Below are 20,878 nucleotides of genomic sequence, written 5' to 3' on the forward strand. Positions count from 1 at the left end.
TTTTCTATAACTAGCATCCTGCAGTTTTTACAGCGAGGAGCAGACCATAAATTGGCCTTAAGCACCATTAAAGGACAAATATCAGCCTTGGCTGTCTTTTTTTTTTTTTTTTTTTTTTCAGTGACCCCCTGGCGTCTCACTCTCTAGTGAGCACAAGGGGTCTGACATGTAGTGCCTCCGGTGCGGCCACTGCTACCCCCATGGGATCTAAACCTGGTGTCATCGGCGCTTCAGAAACTGCCATTTGAGAATATCAGAGAGATCCCTCTGTTGCCTCTTTCCCAGAAAGTGTTTTTTCTAGTGGCCATTACATCAGCCAGGAGGGTTTCTGAACTGGCAGCCTTGTCTTGCAAGTCACCCTATCTGGTTATCCACAAGGATAAGGTGGTGTTGCATCCTTCTTTTCTGCCGAAGGTGGTTTCGGCATTCCACATTAACAAAGACATTGTGTTACCATCTCTGTGTCCTAAACCGACACATCCTAAGGAGGTGGCCCTACATTCCCTGGACGTGGTCCGAGCTCTGAGGGTGTATTTGTCTGCTATGGCTCCCTTTCAGAAGTCAGACTCCTTTGTTTTGGTGGCTGGTCCGAAAAAAGGCATGGCGGTCTCATTGGCCACCATTTCCAGGTAGATCAGACAGATTGTAGTACAGGCCTACGCCTTGAAGGGGCAGGTGCCCCCCTTTCCTGTCACGGCCCATTCCACCAGGGCAATTGGAACGTCTTGGGCCTTCAGACATCAAGCGTCTGTTGCTCAAGTGTGTAAAGTGGCGACTTGGTCGTCTGTTCACACCTTTACAAAATTCTACAAGGTAGATGTCAGTGCATCGGCTGATGCCTGTTTTGGCCGCAAAGTTTTGCAGGCGGCCGTGTAATTGCAATTGCACTTAATTTTTTTCTGTTTTTTTTTTTTACAAAAACAGAGTTACTTTGAGGTGGTTTGTAAAGTAGTGACTCCCAGATTGAGGAGCAATGGTCTAAGAAAGGAGCTGTGTCAGTCGGTGAACATAAGAGGAAAATAGGATTTTCTCTTATATTCACCGACCGACACAGCTCCTCTCTGTAACTAAATGGGTTGTATAGCCTGCCATTAGGAGAAACTCTGCAAAATTGTTACACAATACACAGAACTTTAATCCCGCCCCAGGGGGACGGGCCCCGTGCTATCAACCCTTCCCACTGCTCCTAGCAGCTTCAGTTTTTATTTTGCCTAGCAAGGAGAATGACCTAGGAAACCCTGCGGGCCTCTCGGTCCATGTTTTTGCTGTTTTTTGTGCAAGATGAGAGATCCTGAGATCTTCTATCAACTGCCGGCTGAGTGACATGCTGGTTAATGAAATCCTTGTAGTCTCCCCAGTCCGGCCATCGAGTATGAGCAGGCCGCAGCTACGGCTCGGCAGGCCATGATATACCTCATGCTCCAGAGGTGGTCGGTGAGCTTCAATGCTCCGGGGTATACATATGACCGGGTTACTGATGTCTGGATCACAGTATACCTGGCCAGTAACCTTCCCTGTAACTGCGCAGGCGTTGGCTACCACGGAATATCTCCCAGCTCTTCAGGACTGGTAAGTACGGCTCTCCCTGCTTCGGGGGGGGCAGCTGGGCATTCCCTGGGGGGGTCGATTTGGGGGCCACCTCACCTCCTTATCTTCTCTCCCAAGTCCCTATCACCCCTCCTTCCCCCCTCTGAGGGGGGTGTCTGCATGCGCTGTGTGTGTGTGTGTGTGTGTGTGTCACTGTTTCTCACCTGTGGGGCTCTGTGCAGTTGCTGTTCAGTCCTGGTCCAGGTTTGTGGGTCCAAAAAAGGCAGTTTTTGTGGAGGATGTCTGTGTCAGCAGGCAGTTTGTTTTTATTTTTTGCTCTTTTCACCTCATGGTGCCGTTCTGGCGGCCATCTTGGATTTGGGAAAGCTATAGATTCCCCTGGGGAGCTTCAGCAGCCATCTTCCCTGGGATTCCTATGGATTACATTGGCAGCCATTTTGTGAAAGCCAAAATGCTTTCTTCACCGTTGGCCTCTTGTGACAGCTTGCAATGTGCTTTCTCTTCTCACTTCCTGTATTCCCTGTGTGTGGGGGACACTGGATGGCTCTGTGTGGAACGCTGAGGCTGTTCTGCAGACCGTTGCACCGCTGTTAGAGCTGCTGCTCACAGTTTTTTCTCCTCTGCATCTGGGAACCTCCTAGGGACTACAGGCACTGTTGTTATTCACAGAATGCCCCAGACTAGTGCTAAGCACCCCCCCACACGGCAGCAGCAGGAGGGTGGGACCTTAAGTCCCCTTGCAAGTGGCAGACAGGATAGGGTCAGCATGGCTTCAGAAACTGGTGTTTCTTCCCCTGAAATCCAGGCTATAGCAACCAGGTCACCTGCAGTTAGTGCGGTGCGCATGGACACCCTGACAGCGTTCCTGGACTCCTATGTTGCTAAGATAGAGGCGACACGTGGCAGGAAAGGTGCACGCAAGAGGCCCCTGCCCCACCCCCCTCCTCTGGTGAAAGCTCTGATGCAGACTCGGGCCCTGCTGCGGCTGGAGATCCCTGCTCTGACCTATCAGACGTGGCTGACCAGGACTGTTCAGACAGTGAGGATGATTCCCCATCTGGGCCTGGGCGCGACAAAGTGCTTTTTGGAGCACTTATCACAGCTGTGTGTGATACCCTGAAGATTCAGGAACCAGCGGACTCCTCTGCTGATGTACCGGTCCCTTTTGGGTCCCACAAGCCAGCACGTTCACCTAAGGTGTTCCCGTATTTGACTTATTTTGACAAATTCATCTACAGGGAATGGGGTAGCCCGCACTGGACCTTTTCGGTCCCCAAAAACTTGGCGGTGCATTACCCCTTTGAGGAAAGCCTTCTCAAAAAGTGGTCGGCTCCTCCAGTCGTGGACCCCCCAGTGTCTAGGTTAAATAAAGTAACCGCGATCCCGGTTGAGGGGACTCCTGCATTCAAGGATCCCACGGACAGGAAGGCCGAAGCAGTGGCTCGTTCCTTGTTTACTGTTGTGGGGTCAGCCGTGGTACCTGTACTGGCATCAACACTGGTGTCGCAGACACTGACTGAGTGGGCAAAACTTTTGCACTGCGAATTGGGAGAGCAACAGGCCTCCCCTGTCTGCGTGGAGTTGGCAGACCAACTAATGCATGGCCTTAAGTACGTTTGTGATGCGACCCTGGATACTCTCCATCTGTTATCCAGGGCCTCAGTGTCAGCCATGGTGCTGAGGTGCCTTATTTGGCTGAAATGCTGGTCTGCTGACCAGGCATCCAAGAAAGCCCCGACGGCTCTTCCCTTCCTTGGCGACCGGCTCTTTGGAGCCTCGTTGGATGACATTAAAAATGCCACAGGTGGTAAGAGTACACTACTCCCACAGGCCAGGAAAGCTAAGGAGCCACACCGCAGGCAAGGGCCCTCCTCTTCCACTCACAAGCGTCTTTTTCGTCCGCCCAGTGCTAACAAACCTGCAAACAAAAGTGCTACCGCATGAAAGTCTGCCCCCAGGAGTCCTCGGGAGTTTGCAGCCTGTTGGACCTCCCGGTTATCCGACCAATGGGCCTGCGACCTGATTTCTACAGGCTACATGATAGTTTCTCTCTTGGCCGCCAAACAGATTCTTCCCCCTCCAGCATACCCGTGTCCCTGGTTCGTCGGGAGGCCCTGTTAGGGGCAGTGAGGGACTTGCTGAATCAGGGGCTGATCGTACCAGTTCTGGAATCGGAACGCTTCCAGGGGTTCTACTCCAATAATCTGTGGTTCCCAAGAAGGAGGGGATATGTCCAATCTTGGACTTGAAGGCCCTCGATCACTTTGTAAAAGTGTAGAGGTTCAGAATGGAATCATTTCGCTCAGTAGTCACTGCACTCCATCAAGGGGACTTCCTGGCGTCCTTGGACATTCAGGATGCCTACTTGCACATACCCATATGCCTTCGGCATCAAAAGTTTCTGCGTTTGGCAATCGGGGAAGCCCATTACCAGTTTGTGGCTCTTCCTTTTGGCCTGGCATCAGCCCCCGAGTCTTTACCAAAGTACTGACTCCAGTGTTGACGTTGTTGAGACAACGCGGGATCGCGATTGTGGGTTACCTAGACCAGGGGTCATCAACCCGGGCCGTGGCCCTTCTGCAGGTGGACCGCGGGTGCGAGCGGTCGCAAGACACATGCTGGGCTACTGGCATGAGAGCGCTGGGTGGATGGAAGAAGCGAGCGGGCGGGCAAGCAGAGATGATATCCTCTCTCTCCGCCCCCTCTGCATCACCGCTCTTCCGCCCTCAAAGCCAGCCTGTCAGAGGTGCAGCGGGGAGCAGAGAGATGACATCATCTCATACTGCCTGCCCCGCATCGCCGCTCTCCCCTGGCTCCTCGGTGTGTGAAAATGTAGGATTCCTTATTCAGCGGCGCAGATTGCCTGCCCCCCAGACAGCTGATCAGGGATGGCAGAAGGGTGGAGCCAGAGACTGAGAGCCGAAGGAGTCCCGGACCCTCCCTCTGCCAGATGAGACCAGTTGCAGCATGAGGAGAGAGACACCCTGCAACATCCAGAGGGGCGATCCCACAGAGATGTGACGTCATCAGTGACAGGTGAGCTGTGTGTGGAAGTACAGGTGAGGTGTGCTGGGACTTGTAGTTCACCCCCTCAGCTGTCTGCCTGACATACCACAAGGGGCGCTCCACTCACTCCGCATCTGGTGACAGGCAACGTGGCAGGTGGCAATGCACATCTTGTGGCAGGCAGTGGGGCAGGGGATGTGGCAAGTTACATTCCGCTTCTGGTGACAGGCAGCGTGGCAAGTGACTATGCACATCTAGCAGCAGGCGACAGTGGTAAGTGACACACTCGGGGCTCCCACTGATTCTACAGTATGGCGAGTTGAACTATTTCATTTATTACTGCAATGTAATAATAGAAATAATACGCTTCAATCACCCCGACACCACATCCAGATTATTGAATCACTAACACCAGCCATTGCCCGTGAATAACCGTGACACGCCCCCCCCCCAGTCCTTGGCACAATTTTCATCCACACAGCCAGTCCCCGGTGCCAAAAAGGTTGGGGACCACTGACCTAGACTATCTCCTCCTGAGAGCTTCTTCCCCTCAGAATTAGAGGAGGATGTGGCGATCACCTTGCAGACCCTGCAAGCGTTTGGGTGGCTGTTGAACCTAAAGAAGTCGGTGGTGGTACCGACTCAGCGTCTGGAGTACCTGGGGTTACTATTGGACTCCAGGGAAGCGAGGGTTTTTCTCCCCTCAGACAAATTGCTGACTCTCAGATTTGCGGTCAAACTACTGCTGAACCGCGAGTGGTCATCAGTCCTGCAGAAGGAGATCTTGACAAAATGGGACAAATCTCCGTTGTCCCTGGATCGGCAGATCCAGGTGAGCCAGCCAGTCAGGGACTCCCTGATCTGGTGGTTGAAGTCCCTGGGGATTCAGGCCGGAAAATCGTTCCTTCCTCTGAAATGGACGGTGGTCACCACGGACGCCAGTCTGTCCAGCTTGGGTGGAGCGATGGGGTTTCAGTTGGCTCAGGGCCTCTGATCGACGGAGGAATCCAAGTTGCCGATCAATCTGCTCGAATTGAGAGCGATCAGGCTGTGCCTCCACACATGGTCGACGTGTCTTCGAGGGTGTCCGATCAGGATACAGTCAGACAACGCCGCGGCTGTGGCATACATAAATCACCAAGGGGGAACAAGAAGCTCAGCCGCAGCTCGGGAGGTCGCTCACATACTTCGGTGGGCAGAGCGACACGTTCCGGCCCTGCCGGCCATTTACATCCCAGGGGGTGGAAAATTGGCAGGCAGACTATCTGAGTCGTCAGATGCTGGATCCAGGAGAATGGGCATTGCATCCGGAGATATTCAGGCGGCTGTGCCTGAAATGGGGCACACCAGATGTGGATCTATTGGCCTCCCGACTCAATCGGAAGGTGCCGAGATTTGTGTCCAGAACAAGAGATCCATGGGCAGACGCGCTGGTGGCTCCGTGGGATCAGTACCAGCTGATCTACGCCTTTCCTCCGCTGAAACTGTTGCCACGTCTGCTTCGCAGAGTGGAAACCGAGGGGATTCCAGTAATCCTGGTTGCCCCAGATTGGCCTCAGCAGGCCTGGTACGCAGACCTGGTGCGCCTGGTGGCAGACGCTCCCTGGCGACTGCCGTTGAGAGAGGACCTCCTATCTCAAGGTCCAATCCTTCACCCTGCTTTACCATCGCTGGCTGAAAGCCAGGTATTGAGGAACAGGGTCTGTCGAACTCTGTGAATCCAACTATGCTGAGGGTGCAGAAATCCTCTTCCAGGGAGATATACCACCGTACTTGGAAAGCCTACATCTCCATGTGTGAGGAGAAAGGGTGGCATCCGCGCTCCTACTCTGTATCCAGGATCCTGCGGTTTCTGGAGCAAGGTGTAGACCAGAGGTTGGCGTTGAGCACCATCAAGGGGCAGATTTCAGCTCTGGCTGTCTTTTTTCAGCGACATGTAGTCCCTCCGGTGCATCCTCCATTACCTCTGTGGGATTTGAACCTGGTGTTGTCAGCGCCTCAGAAGCCGCTGTTTGAGACTATCAGGGAGATTCCTCTGCTGACCCTTTCACAAAAGGTGGTCTTTCTAGTGGCCATCACATCAGCCAGGAGGGTTTCGGAACTGGCGGCCTTGTCTTGCAAGTCGCCTTATCTGGTCATCCACAGGGATAAGGTGGTGTTGCGTCCGCAACCCTCCTTTCTACCGAAGGTGGTCTCCGCCTTTCATATCAATGAGGACATTGTATTACCATCGTTGTGTCCTAAGCCGGGCCCTTTACACTCTAGATGTGGTTAGGGCTCTGGCAGGTGTACTTGTCTGCCACAGCTTCCTTTCGGAAGTCAGACTCACTGTTTGTTTCAGTGGCTGGTCATAAGAAGGGCGGTCTCGTCGGCCACCATTTCCAGGTGGATCAGACATATTGTAGTCCAAGCCTACGCCTTGAAGGGGCAGGCGCCTCCCTTTCCAGTCACGGCCCACTCTACAAGAGCAATCGGTACGTCTTGGGACTTCCGACACCAAGCGTCTGTCTGGTTTAGTTTCACTAGTTCCCACTTGCCATGGTGGATGAAGTTTTAATGCTGTTTTCCCACCCCTCGTTTAGCACTGCTTGGGGACATCCCATTTAGTTAGAGAGGAGCTGTGTCGGTCGGTGAATATAAGAGAAAATAGGATTTTTTGTACTCGCCGTAAAATCCTTTTCTCTGTAATTCACCGACCGACACAGCACCAACCCCTCCCTTTTCTACGTTGTACTGCTTGTTGACGTACTGAAGCTGCTAGGAGCAGTGGGAAGGGTTGATAGCACATGGCCTGCCCCCCCGGGGCGGGATTAAAGTTCTGTGTATTGTGTAACAATTTTGCCTAGTTTCTCCTAATGGCAGGCTATACAACTCATTTAGTTACAGAGAGGAACTGTGTTGGTCGGTGAATTACAGAGAAAAGGATTTTACGGTGAGTACAAAAAATCCTATTTTTTTTGTACTCACCATAAAATCATTTTCTCTGTAGTTAACCGACTGACACAGCACCCTCCCCTCCTATTTGTTTTACGTTATACTGCTTGTTGACATACTGAGGCTGCAGGAGGCAGGCTGCGGGGGGTTGTTACTTAAGGGACCGCCCCTTGGGTGGAACTAGAAAGTTCTGGTTTTGTTACACATGTTAACATGCTCTGCCTAGTCCTCTCCTGAAGGTGGCGTAACAACCCAATGGTCTAAGAAAGGAGCTGTGTCAGTCAGTGAACTACAGAGAAAAGGATACAGGTAGGGTACAAAAAAAATCCTATTTTCTCTGGATGACCATTGAGGGGCAATATCTCTTTGGGCTGCCCATGATAATCATCAAGGATGCCACCGAGGTAAGAGCTCAGCAAAAGAAGCCCAGTGTTCAATCTGGGAAGACTGGCACCTTCACAAAGGCACAAGAGTATTTTCATGCATTAAGCCTAGGTTCGCGCTGACAGCGAGTTTGAAATCGTGCAAGGTCAGCCGAACTCGCAAGACTTCGTTCCCGCGTGTCAGTCCGACCTCGGGGGCGATTTCAGAGACATCGGTGCAGGTTCCTGCTTAAATGTCTATACAAATCGCACCACAAAGTCGCCAAAAGTAGTACAGAAACTACTTTTAGGAATATGTTTGGCATTGTGCTGATTCGGACGGTGATTTGGCATGTCAAATCGCATGCTAAATAAATTGCATCAATGTTATCATGGCTGGACATATGACGTCCTCCCAGGATTGCACCATACGGGCCGTGCTGCTGCATGATCTGTCACCCGCTGTGTCCACCGGACACCATGAATGACAGATCAGTGTATCGGGCTCCTGCCGGTACCTGTGATTGATGTGACCAATCACAGCAGATCACATGGCAATTGTACACAATGAATGGATTCCATTCATTGCCTGCTATTGTGTTGATCTCTGTCATTGGTCACATCGATCGCATGGTACAGACTGGGCCAATCACAGCCCATCTGTACCATGTGATTGGCTGTAGCCAATTGCAGCTTATCACAATAGTACACATTGAATAGATTTCATTCAGAAAATGGTTGCCTTTAACAGTGCTTATCATTGTTATAAGCAATCGGTGTGTTAAAAATAAATAAATAAATCCTGATCACCTCCCGAAAATAGTTAAGTGTTAATATGGTAACAATGTATTGCTCTAGCCACAGTATGTAAAAAAAAAATATATATATATATATATATATATATATATATATATATATATATATATACTGTATTTGCTGGCGTATAAGACTACCTTTTACACTTAAAAAAAATGCCCAAAAATCGGGGGTCGTCTTATACGCCAGGTATACAGGTATACAATGCTGCCCTATGGATGTCAGCCCCCAAATGTCTGCTAATACTGTATGTGGCTTCAGCTACAAACAGGATACGCAGTTGAGCCAATCCCGGCGAGCGATGTATTCTATTAATGAATACAGAGCCTGCTTGGATTGGAGTAACAACCTCTGCCAATCTGAGCAGGCTACATAGAGTAGCCTGCTCGGATTGGCTTTGAGAGAGAGAGAGAGAGGCAAGGGCTGATGATGCTACAGCCTCTGCCAATCCAAGCAGGCGTTGTATTCATTAAAATAATCACCGATCACCATACTTCCCTGGGTAAATCCATTCACTTATCTCCTACTACTATACATCCTGCTATTTGCCTTTGAGGTCCCAGGAACCCAAGAGGGACAGGTAAATCTGGGACATATGAAAGGGGGGTTATTAAATGCATTTTGGTGGACAATTCCCATAGAATGTAACCCAAAAGTGGTATAGGCTTGGTTAGTGAAAAATTCTACTTTCCAGAGTTGTGGCATTCAATAGATCTCGGTGTTATTATTGTTTGATTTACTTTATGACATAACGCAGCATGGCAGATGAGTAGTTGGCATTCTTTCTTTGTATTTTTTAATCTTTCTAATGTTTTTTTAAAATGGTGTTGCCTCAGAAGAGGGGTAGTCTTATACCGCGAGTATTGCCCAAACCTATGTTTTCACTTGAAAAATAGGGGGTCGTCTTATACGCCCAGTCGTCTTATACGCCGGCAAATACGGTACATTTATATTATGATTTTTATAATGGCTTACCTCTTAACGCTTTTTCTTTTGAAGTACATCACAGGACACAGAGCCATAGTAATTACTATGTGGATTATAGTCCACCTTCAGGTACTGGACACTGGCCCACCCTAAACAGGACGTTGCCCATACTTGGAGCATCTCAGTTTTGTAACAAAGCAATACACTTGTATACTAGAAAGAGGGGTGGCACCTCTGTGTCCCGTGATGTACTTCAAAAGAAAAGGATTTTACAGATAAGTTGTTATAAAAATGCTATTTTCTTTACTAGTACATCACAGAACACAGAGCCATAGTAATTATTATGTGGGATGTCCCCAGAGCAATGCCAACTGAGGGGAGGGAAACGCAACAGAAGTAGGGCACCATGAGATCAGAGGACTTATACTGCTACCTGCAGTACACTACTCCCAAAGGCGACATCCTCATGTCTTTTTATATCCACCTGATAGAATCTAGTAAATGTATGGCTTGAATACCAAGTTGCGGCCTTGCAGATTTGAGCCACGGAGGCTTGGTGATGCACTGCCATTCCTAGAGAAATGCGTTTTGATTTGAGAGGATAGAAACTACCTCTTTAAACAATAAGCTAGAACAATTTCTTATTGAATCCATTTAGAATAGTAGATTTTCATGCTGTCTGTCCTCTTTTAGGACCTTCAGGCAATACAAACAAAACATCAGTTTTCTGAATCAGAGCAGTAATCTTTATGTAGACTGCTCTCACCACATCAAGAGCATGTAGTGATTTTTCTTCCATAGCACAGGGTTCTGGAAAAAATGAAGATAGAACAATATCCTGGTTTTGCTCTTTACAAGAAAAAAACAGCCAATTCTGATACCCTTGCAATAGATATGGTTACCAGAAAAAATAGTTTTCTTGTCAAAAAGGACCAAGGGAATATGTCACATTGGCTCGAACAAAAAAAAAAGCTGTTTTGTAATGCCGACAAAACTAAATTCAAGTCCCAAGGGTTCAGTGGTGACCTAATCGGGGATTAAGCTGTGTTACTCCCTGAATAATGTTACGAACCAAAGAATGCAAAGCAAGTGGTCATTGAAATAATACCAATAAGGCCGAGACCTGTCCTTAGCACCCGAGGCCAGCTTTATTTCTCACCCAGCTGCAGAAAGTCAAGGATTGTACCTTTTGACCTATTTCCTGGGACATTGTCGGATTGAATCCTGGCAGGACAATACTGTAAACTGAATGTTCAGGCCCTCAGAACCAAGTGCTCTGCCTGAATTTCTAGAATATAGGCAAGGCCATTTCCGATCTGGGCCACTTCTCTTGGACAGTTGCCTCTTCCAGGACTGCTCCCCAACCCAAAAAGAAAGGTTTGCATATGTTGTTGCCACTTTCCAGGTAACTGAATGAAGGATTTTCTCCTTGGTGGATTTTTAGCTCTGGCGTACCCAGCCTACAGCACCTGGTGTTTCCAGGTGGTCCATCCGGGTACTAACTAGACAGACCCTGCTTAGCCTCCCAGATCAGACAAGGTCAGGTGCTTTCAGGGTGATGTGGCTGTAGGCTTTGGAGTCAGACACATTGGGAATCTAGAGCTTGAACCCTTTGTTCCAAGCCAATAGAATACTGTTTTGCAGCAGTCTTGAATGAAACTGAGAATAAGGAACGGCCTCGAATGAAGCCACCATCTTTCCCAACAACCTTATGCAAATTTGGATAGAAGAATTCGACCACCTAAATCAGTTCCTTTATGGCGCTGATCTTTGCCTGGGGCAAGAATACCCTTTTCTGGGTGTACCTATGATCAGACCCAAGTATTTTAGCCTTCTTCATGGTTTCTAAAGAAGATTTCTCCTAGGTCTAGAATCCGACCTAGATATTCCAGGTAGTTGAATGTGGTGACTACACTTTGGTCTAAGCGGGCTACCGACTGGACTATCAAGAACAGATCATCCAGGTAAACCATAGTCGTTATACCTTGGGCCCTTAATCTGGCTAGAAGAGGAGCCAGAAACTTTTTAAACACTCAAGGTGCAGTAGCTAGACCGGAAAGCAGAGCTAAACACTGAAAATGAAGATTTTCCACCTTGAAAAGTAGATATTACTAGTGAGCGAGGAAATAGGCATATGGAGGTATGCATCTTTGATGCAAGAAGTTCTCCTCCTTGTAGGATGGAGATAACTGATTGGATTGACTCCATGCAAAAAAAAAAGAGTGGTTATATTCAGGAATTGAATTTAGATTTTTGAGATACAGAATGTCTATTTGGATTTAACCAAATCCCAGCCTCTGCTCTTACATGGGGGCCACCATGATCACTTTGTCAAAAGATGGTCCAATGCTTGAGAGAGAGAGACTTTTTTCTCTTGATCCTTAGGAACGTTTGATCTGAGAAAACGAGGAGACAGGAACTCTTGGAACTCCAGTTTGTACCTTGGAGCTATTGAGGAAGTCCGCCATTCGTCTTGACACTCTTCCTGACAGATCCTTGAGAACTTCAGAAGAATTCCCCCTATTGAGCGAGTGGGGGCCCCTCCTTTATAAGGAGGCTTCAGTATCTTGTAGGTGTCCTCCCCCAAGACCTGGTCCCTGGTTATCCCCGAGGACTACCTTTTGAACCTGACAGCGGAAGCAGTCGTGACTGCCTGGAGGCTGATGCCCCTGTCACAGAAGGAGCTTTAAAACGAAAATACATTTACTCCTTTTCCTAAATGGCAAAAGGGGTACCTTTTCCACTAGAATTTCTTTGGATGTATTATCCAAAACATCCTCAAATAGCTGTTTCACCGCTAAAAGGAAGACTAGCCAGGAGCTTTTGCATGGTGCTTAGCAAAGGGCGCAAGCCCTGAAGTATAGAATCTCTCATAGCAACTATTGGAAACATAAAGCTGCCAGATCCTGGGCCTGCTGAGCAGGATAACCTTGAACACCTGTTTAAACTGGTCTCTCAACCATTAAGCAATTACTGTCCATGCAGGCTGAGACACTCAAACTGCCAGAGAAAAAGTGTTGCGTTTATTTTTTTAATAGAAATTCCAACTTTTTATCCATTGGATCGCTAAGCATTTGAGCATTGTCTGCCAGACAAGTCAAACTCTTATTCACAGAGGATATAGCAGCGTTAATTGCTTGTATACCCTACTTAGTGAATTTTCTCCACCATAGGATAAAGTGTGAAAACTTTTTAGGAGGGAATATAATGCTTATCTGGGTGATTCCTCTCGGATACAAAAAAAAAAAAAAAGGTTTTTCCAACAATGAATGGACAGGAAAAGGCATGCACAGCTTGAGGAGGCTTTAGTGAACCTAAACACTCAGTTAAGGGTACATAAAGGTGGAGAGGACCATTCAGCAAGAAATTGCACCATCAATCTTAAGATTGAAAAAAGCTGATTCTCCCGCATTTGACACCTCAGAAGAGGAGTCATCAGCCTCATCACAGTCCCCTGAGGGAATTCATCTTCTCCTGCCCCTAGTTCCTCAGTTTGAGGGTCCTGGGTAATGGAACAGAACCTGTCGCATTTTGACCCACACTGGGATGCGTTTAAAGTCACAAATGTTTTATTTTTTTTCATGGCTGAGGAAAAGAAGATATTTTTTTTTCCGTAAAATAAACAGGGGCTACAGTGTTGAAAACAGTTGCAAACATTTCATGGCCCCGATGCTCACTCTGACCAGCCACCCCCTCTCAGGGGAGGATGCCATTTGTAGAGATGAGTAGGCCTTCCAGAGCTTGAGAGAGTCCCTTTTAACTCTTTCTTGGGGGTGTTTCAACCCCCCCCTTCTGACCTTAGCCCGATGCACAAAGCAGAGGTATTATCAGAAGAAAGCACTGCTTGATCAACAATCAAGCTGCTGCTATTAATGCTCAGCCTGATGCAAATAGTAAATGTCAAATGGGAAATGCCGCTGTCGCCAAAACCTCTTTCATGCTCCTCTTTGCTCTTATGTCTCTCTTACAATTTTGCAGCCAGCAAAATGGAGGTTTTTTTTTTTTTAAAACACACTCCCACGTTGGAAAATGCCAATGCCACGCTAAGCTCTGCCCCCACCGTCGTATCGCGCCACCTCCTTTCTCTCTCTTTTCCGGCGCAACACGGGCCTTCGATCCGGGATTGGCTTCTGAGTGAGGAAGGTATGACATGAAGGACCTGGAACCGTGTAGAGGGGGTGAAAGAAAACGGCAAATTTAAAAATTCCTTAGAAAACTCCACTTACCTTTCCCAGCGCAGGGTTTTCTGTGGTAAAACCAACAGACCCAATCTTCATCCTTCACCGTGGGTTTCGTTAACAAACCTTCAGGAACTGGGGACCCTTGGGGAACCTACAATCCTGGACCTGTAATAGTACCCCACCAGTAAAACGTTATGGCCTTAATACCAAAAGTACTGGATCCGGGGGTCCAGCTCTCTAAAAGGAGATGCGTTTACAAGCAAAGCCTCATTTCTTCGGATATGAGGCCCAGGCAACATTAAATTTGGCCTAAAAGACACTTTGAATGGATCCAGGTGCATAGCTAGCCCCAGCAAGGATTGCTCCAGTGGAGCTCAACACAGCACATCTTCACTTGTGACCAATACCTTAGACCCTGGTGAAAAAACTGAGATGCTCCCGGTATGGGAGGGGATATATAGGGAGGCAACCCTGTTTAGGGTGTGCCAGTGTCCAGCACCTGAAGGTGGACTATAACCCACATCATAATTACTACGGCTCTGTGTCCTGTGATGTACAATTAAAGAAATATATATTTATTTTATTTTTACATACTGACCCCAGTCTGTGTTCCTGATCACCATAAGTGAGTCCATATAAATAATCTGTAATCAAACAGTCCTGGTGCTTTGGTAATCATCACCACCTCTCAACTAATGCACGCACCTCTAAGTTTGATAATAAAGGAATATTCCCGTGGGGAAAGGAACAATCTAAAACAGAATAACTGCTGCAAACAGGGATAAGTGAATCTGTGACCAAATTAATATGTGCATGTGAATGGTGCTGCACTGTTGTAAAACTATAATTCAATTTGTAACACAAGTAAGGCTGTAAATGAAAGGTAATACTAAAACTGTGCACAAGGTGGCAGTAGAAACATCAAATACAACAAATTTCCAAGGTGAAACTGTGAAATAAAGGTTTGCAATACAAATATAAATCTTGTGCAACAAAACAAACAGTGATAAATCAATCAGTGCTCACGAAATAAACATCAACATGTTAATGCATGTAATGAAACTATTGTAAACTCTCGAGAATAATCCTGAGATTGGGAGTGAAAGGTGGTGCTCCAATCTTAACCGTGCAAACTATGCAGTAAGGCTGCATTCACACCTGAGTGTTTCATTATCAGGCAGAAAGTCGCATGATGTTACAGCGATTTTGTACAGGTCAAAAGGTCACCAATGTAAAAAAGCAAAAAAACGACCACATCTGCCTGAACTGAGCTACAGAAAAGCTCCAGAACTTTTTTGAGCTTCAGGCGTTTGGCTTCAGGTGACTTGGAGTGGAGAGGTGAAACCTCTCCATAGAGAATAATTGATTTTTTTTCATCTCCTCCAGCATTTTGGAGCTTCAGGCTTCAAGTTACAAACCACTGAGGTGTGAATGGGGCCTCAGTGTCTCTTCATTCCATGCAGTGACATCTCTATGTGAAATGGCCTCTCAACTTACCGCTGTGCGGTAACAGCATGGGAAAACAACCAATAGTTCAGATATCCTCTATAGGTCCTTGCATAGATATCTGGTGGCTTCTATAACCTTTGGGGGTCCTCCTCCCATTAATCCAAGAATCGGTATTAGGTGGTGGATGGTGACTCCTCTGTTCTGAACTTCCAAACTCTTCCTGAGAGGGATGCAAAGGGAAGAAGGGGAATGGCCAAATAGTGTAGTATGTCATAAAAAAATATTAAAACCAACACAAGGTAACACTCACATTAACCTCCCTGGAGGTATGATTATGTCAGGTTTTTGATGCTCAAAGCGGTACAATGTTTTGCATGGCAATTTGGTGTTTTATATTGTAGGCCTGTAATTCTTAGGAATAACACACTTAAATCTGTCCAAGAGTCTAGTAGACAGCCCAGTGTATGATAAAGTTTGAAACACGAAATCATAAATTATAATAAATAATAAAATTATTCAATAATGTAATCAAATCAAAAACACTGAAATTTGCTCAGTTGCAGAATTGTTGCTGTGATTACTTTCAGTGTTTGATGACGGATTTCCTCACAAATCACTATCGCTCAATTCTGCAAGTGATATTTAATTTATTATCGCTGTTTTCGAAAACTGCTTTTGATGTAAAGGGATGCTTTTTGGTTGCTATGGACAATCTCCAGTTTCCAGGCAAAAAGAACAGTATATACACAATATAAAACTGCATGCAGGGCACTGGACAAACCACTAGGGACAAAAAGGGATGTGAAATAATTTGATACAAAAAGGGAAATTACAGTGAACCTGTATGTGTTATGTGTTTTTAACTTTTTGAATTTAGTGCCGTGCTCCGTCACCGTGCCTCGCAACGCTTGCAGGGAATGGATCTTGGCACTGTGATAGATCCAGAGGAGGACACAGCTTGCACACACAGCTGGAAGACATTGCAGGATCCTAGGGACAAGGTAAGTAACTTCGTCTGGATCCTGCAATGCAACCTGTGGCTCTTGTGTGCGGCTTTTGGTACTGAAAATCCACCCCCCGAGCCACACTCGGGATTACCGCTAAGGAGGTTAAGGAAGATGAGACACAATATAACATCCACGAGCGGCAAGCTCATCTCCCGCGTCACTTCCGGTGTGCCGATCAGCCAATCCCAATGCGTATCATCACGGATCACGTGACTTCATCAGGGTTACCCTGATAAAGTCACGTGACCGTGATGACATATGTGGGGTAGAGTCAGATGACCCTGCAGCACACAGGAAGTAAAGTGGGAACCTTTGTATCCAGCTGACCACAGGAGCGGTTTGTTTTAAACTCAAATGTAAGTTACTATATTTTAATAAATACCGATTTTGAAGTTAATACACCATGAGGAACCCCTTTTTTTGCATGAATCTTTATATGGAGGAAAAATTGCAGTTTTAAAGGGCCACACACTAAAGAAGGGGTATCTTGATATACCAGTGGAACAAACAAGGAGGAGAAGGACATCAGAGGAGACCACTGTGCACAACCCAGCATATAGGGGAAGGTGAAATTTGACCTGGTGAGAGAGGTTACACTTAGGAAGTGAGCACATTAGTTGAGAGGTGGTGGGGTTCACTGAAGCACCAGCACTTTTTGATTATGGATTAAAATTGATATGGACTCACTTCTGAACTGCTTCTACATGTTGCACTTTTAAGGATGTTTATGCGATTTATGCTGCAATAGTGTTTTTGCGATTATACCATTTTGTTGCAATTTTTTTCACATTACACATTGTAAATGTGTACATTTACCGGGTAATAGTGATAATTACAAAATATATAAAGTGACTAAACAATTAAAATTCATGGAAATGCTGCAAAAACAAATGTGTTTACAGTACACGTAAAAAGCAATGCATAAATAAAGTGATCTTGCGCAATTCCTCTGTCGCTCTGTGTATAACACCATAATCCAAAACAGTATCAAAATAAGCCAATATCATAAATAATTGAAACAAATACTGAAACAGGAATGTTCAAGTGCCAGTCAACAAATAAACTGAATACAGTCCTCCTTAATTGTACTTCCACCAATAACAGTGCTTTCGCCAAACAGCTCAGTGCTCTCAGAACTCTCACCACAATGTGTATAGAAAGCTTTATTGGCACATATATGGGCTGGTGGTCCCTCCTTGGTGTATTTCTTTTCTTATCCCTTCTATATGAAATACAGATTCCAGGCTCCAGACTCTTGAAGTATCGCTAATAAATCCAAACCACATGCGGGAATGAAATAGAATGCATCTCATAGCGTAAAATCGTTTAAAAATGTACAATTTATTAAAAGACAAATAGGTGCTTACATCAATGTAAGTTTAAAGCGCATAAATGTAAACACAACAGTGTAAGATCACCTCTCAAGTCACTTGCGGTTATTCCCTACGCATTACTTCATCAGGGTGTTTTACATTTATTTTCACTGTTAGAGTATATTTAGGAACCAGTGTTTGATTTTATGCAATTGATATATACAATTGTGCTCATAAATTTACATACAGAATACTTACTTACTTACAGAAATTATGATTTCTTGGTCATTTTTCAGAGAATATGACTGATAACACAAAAACTTTTCTTTCACTCATGGTTAGTGTTTGGCTGAAGCCATTTATTATAAATCAACCGTGTTTACTCTTTTATAATTCATAAGGGCAACAGAAACTACTCAAATGACCCTGATCAAAAGTTTACATACTCCAGTTCTTAATACCGTGTATTGTCCCCTTTAACATCAATGACAGTTTAACCACTTGCCGACCGCCGCACGACGATGTACGTCAACAGAATGGCACGGGCAGGCATATGGGCGTACCTGTACGTCCCTGCCTTCCCGCGGGTGGGGGGCCCTATCGGGCCCCCCCCCCGGTGCCTGCGGCGGTCGGTATTCGTTCGGGAGCGATCCGGGATGAGGGGGCGGCCATTCATTCATGGCCACCCCCTCGCGATCGCTCCCGACGAATGAAAATGCTCCGTGACATCACTTCCTCTCCTGTAATGTAAACACAGGAGAGGAAGTGATGTAATCTCTCCTCCGTGTCGGTATTTTTCGTTCCAACACCGAGGAGAGAGGATCGGTGAGTTGCACCAACACGACACTACACAGTAGAACATGCCAGGCACACTCACACCCCCCCGATCACCCCCCCAATTACCCCTGCCCCCCAGTCACAGTGACACCAATGTCATTTTTTTTTTTTTTTTTTTTTTGCATTGGTGTCATTTGTGACTGTAATAACTGTTAGGGCAGTTAGGGTTAGCCCCCTTTAGTTCTAATGTACCCCCCTAACCCCCCCCAATAAAGGTTTAACCCCGTGATCACCCCCTGTCGCCAGTGTCACTAAGGCTGGGTTCACATTGCAGCGGTTTATGAGAACGAATGTGATTCGCACCGCACTGCAGTGCAAATCACATCCGATCTCTGTGCGATTCGAGTTCAGCCATACAGATAGTATGGCTGAATTCGCGCCACACCCGCCGCAAATTCGCACGGGACCCTTTTTTTGGTCCGCAGCAGAATCGGATCGCATGGGTGTTCACACCATGCGATCCGAGTTTGCAGATCGCACTGCGATATGCGAACTGATCTGGGGGTGTCATTAACATTTCACTGACACTCCCAGCAGTTCGCATAGGGCAGTGTGAACTGCCGCCGGGAGGCATGCGATGCGGGAACCCGCCGAGGATTCGTGGCGTTCCCGCATCGCTCCAGTGTGAACCCAGCCTAATAAGCGATCATTTTTCTGATCGCTGTATTAGTGTCACAGGTGACGCTAGTTAGGTAGGTAGGTATTTAGGTTCGCCGCAGCTTTTTATAGCGCCAGGGACCCCCATATACTACCGCATAAAGCCCCCTGATTGCCCCCTAGTTAACCCTTTCACCAGTGATCACCATATAACTGTTACAGGTGACGCTGGTTGGTTAGTTATTTTTTTATAGTTTCAGGGCACCCGCCATTTATTACCTAGTCTCACTAGTGTACCCCTAAATTTAGGGGTGTCTACTTTCCAAAATGGGGTCATTTGGGGGGGGTTTGTGCCATCTTGGCATTTTATGGCCTTCAAAACTGTAACGCCCTTAGAAAGCCTGAAGGCGGTGCTTGGTTTTCGGGGCCCCGTACGCGGCTAGGCTCCCAAAAAGTCCCACATATGTGGTATCCCCGTACTCAGGAGAAGCAGCAGAATTTATTTTGGGGTGTCATTTCACATATGCCCATGGCATGCGTGAGCAATATATCATTTAGTGACAACTTTGTGAAAAAAAAAATAAAAAAGTTTGTAATTTTCCCGCAACTTGTGGCAAAATATAAAATATTCCATGGACTCAACATGCCTCTCAGCAAATAGCTTGGGGTGTCTACTTTCTAAAATGGGGTCATTTGTGGGGGTTTTGTGCCATATTGGCATTTTATGGCCTTCAAAACTGTAATAGGTAGTGAGGAGTGAAGTCAAATATTTACGCCCTTAGAAAACCTGAAGGCGGTTCTTGGCTTTCGGGGCCCGTACGCGGCTAAGCTCCCAAAAAATCCCACACATGTGGTATCCCCGTACTCAGGAGAAGCAGCAGAATTTATTTTGGGGTGTCATTTCACATATGCCCATGGCATGTGTGAGCAATATATCATTTAGTGACAACTTTGTGAAAAAAAAAATTAAAGTTTGTAATTTTCCCGCAACTTGTGGCAAAATATAAAATATTCCATGGACTCAACATGCCTCTCAGCAAATAGCTTGGGGTGTCTACTTTCTAAAATGGGGTCATTTGTGGGGGTTTTGTGCCATCTTGGCATTTTATGGCCTTCAAAACTGTAATAGGTAGTGAGAAGTGAAATCAAAAATTTACGCCCTTAGAAAGCCTGAAGGCGGTGCTTGGTTTTCGGGGCCCCGTACGCGGCTAGGCTCCCAAAAAGTCCCACATATGTGGTATCCCCATACTCAGGAGAAGCAGCAGAATTTATTTTGGGGTGTCATTTCACATATGCCCATAGCATGTGTGAGCAATATATCATTTAGTGACAACTTTGTGTAAAAAAAAAAAAAAAAATTTTTTTTTGTCATTATTCAATCGCTTGAGGCAAAAAAATAAAATATTCAATGGGCTCAACATGCCACTTATCAATTTCCTTAGGGGGTCTACTTTCCAAAATGGGGTTATTTGGGGGGGTTTTGTACTGCCCTGCCATTTTAGCACCTCAAGAAATGAGATAGGCAGTCGTAAACTAAAAGCTGCGTAAATTCCAGAAAACGTACCTTAGTTTGTAGATGTGACAACTTTTGCGCAAACCAATAAATATACAGTTATTGACTTTTTTTTACCAAAGACATGTGGCTGAATACATTTTGGCCTAAATGTATGACTAAAATTGAGTTTATTGGATTTTTCTAATAACAAAAAGTAGAAAATATCATTTTTTTCAAAATTTGCGGTCTTTTTACGTTTATATCGCAAAAAATAAAAATCGCAGAGGCAATCAAATACCATCACAAGAAAGCTCTATTTGTGGGAAGAAAAGGACGCAAATTTTGTTTGGGTACAACATTGCATGACCGCGCAATTACCAGTTAAAGCAGCGCAGTGCCAAATTGT

Source organism: Lithobates pipiens, unplaced genomic scaffold (assembly GCF_037356315.1).
Source record: "Lithobates pipiens isolate NorthernLeopardFrog02 unplaced genomic scaffold, aLitPip1_a1.2 Scaffold_19, whole genome shotgun sequence".
Taxonomy (NCBI): domain Eukaryota; kingdom Metazoa; phylum Chordata; class Amphibia; order Anura; family Ranidae; genus Lithobates; species Lithobates pipiens.